General features: G+C 42.2%; 1 long non-coding RNA gene across 1 annotated transcript; it reads right to left on the reverse strand.

Annotated features, from left to right (window-relative positions):
* Window positions 1-467: 467 nt before the first annotated feature.
* LOC117940139 lies at window positions 468-1,490 on the reverse strand. Its single transcript, XR_004655711.1, has 3 exons — window positions 1,401-1,490; window positions 819-938; window positions 468-601 (listed from the first exon to the last, which is right to left on the reverse strand). It is a non-coding gene; the product is annotated as an uncharacterized LOC117940139 (long non-coding RNA).
* Between the last annotated feature and the right edge of the window lie 78 nt (window positions 1,491-1,568).

A 1,568-nucleotide genomic window follows, 5' to 3' on the forward strand; every position in this document is an offset into this window, starting at 1 on the left:
CTTTTAGAGCTCCGACAGACGTCTTTTAGAGCTCCGACAGACGTCTTTTAGAGCTCCGACAGACGTCTTTTAGAGCTGTAACAGAAGTCTTTTAGAGCTCAAACTGAACTCTTATAGAGCACAAACACATGTCTTTTAGAGCTCCAACAGAAGTCTTTTAGAGCTCCGACAGATGTTTTTTAGAGCTCTAACAGAAGTGTTTTAGAGCTGTAACAGAAGTCTTTTAGAGCTCTAACAGAAGTCTTTTAGAATTCCAACAGAAGTCTTTTACAGCTCCAACAGAAGTCTTTTAGAGCTCTAACAGACGTGTTTTAGAGCTCTAACAGACGTGTTTTAGAGCTCCAACAGACGTCTTTTAGAGCTCTAACAGACGTGTTTTAGAGCTCTAAAAGACCTTTTAGAGCTCAGACAGAAGTATGTGTGAGCATGATATAGGTTTATACAGTATGTATATATACATATATTTATATATAAATATATATATATAGGTAGATCTCAGGCTCCTCTGGGACTTCTTTCGGGTTCAGGTCTACGCTGTGGTGGGTCTCTGGACAGGAGACAGGACGTCCGTCTCACCAGGAGACATGAATATCCCCAGAGACTGGAAGGAAGAACACGTTGTTGTGTTGAACACGTACAGCAAATCAATAATACGTACAACAATGAACATGAAAGGATATTTCATTGAAGATTGAAGCTGCTGCCAGCAAAATACTGAAGTCAAATGATGAGGTAAGAAGATCTATCTTTTTACTGATAAATACTGTAGTTTTTTAGTCCCTGGCAGTATATTACTGTGAATAATACTGCAGTACTACCTGGTTCTCGGCCAGCGCCTCTTTAGCCATGTAGTGCTCTCTCTTGATCTTCATCTCCACGTCCTCTGGGACGTCAGGGACCATCAGGTCGATCAAACGACCAACGAAGAAGACCACGTGCTGGGGACGAGAAGAAGAAGAAGATCAAATGAGGAAGAGGAGAAGAAGAAGAAGAAGAAGAAGAAGAAGAAGATCACTTCAGGAAGAGAAGAAGAAGAAGAAGAAGATCACATCAGGAAGAGGGGAAAATCGCATTGTTGCATTTTGTAAGCTCTTACTATTTATTAGCATGTGCTAGCATTTATTAGCATGTGATACCATGTGTTAGCATGTTTTAGCATTTATTAGCATGTTTTAGCATTTGTTAGCATGTTTTAGCATTTGTTGGCATGTTAGGAAGATAGCATGCGTTAACATTTGTTAGCAGATTTTAGCATTTGTAAGTATGTGTTAGCATGTGTTAGCATATTAGCGTGTGTGTGTTAGCACGTATTAGCATATTAGCGCGTGTGTGTGTGTGTGTTGGTGTGTGTTAGCATAGGTTAGCATGCTAGCATGTGTTAGCATGTGTGGGACGCTGACCTCGAACACGATGACGAAGGCGAGCCGTATGGAGAGCAGGTGGAAGAACTCGGGGAGATATTCTCCGTCCTCGTCCCTGAACCCCCGATACCTGGAACACACACTGGGTCAGGGGTGGGCTGTGTGTGTGTCTGTGTGTCTGTGTGTGTGTGTGTGTGTGTGTGTGTC

This window comes from Etheostoma cragini, unplaced genomic scaffold (assembly GCF_013103735.1).
Source record: "Etheostoma cragini isolate CJK2018 unplaced genomic scaffold, CSU_Ecrag_1.0 ScbMSFa_1784, whole genome shotgun sequence".
Lineage (NCBI taxonomy): Eukaryota > Metazoa > Chordata > Actinopteri > Perciformes > Percidae > Etheostoma > Etheostoma cragini.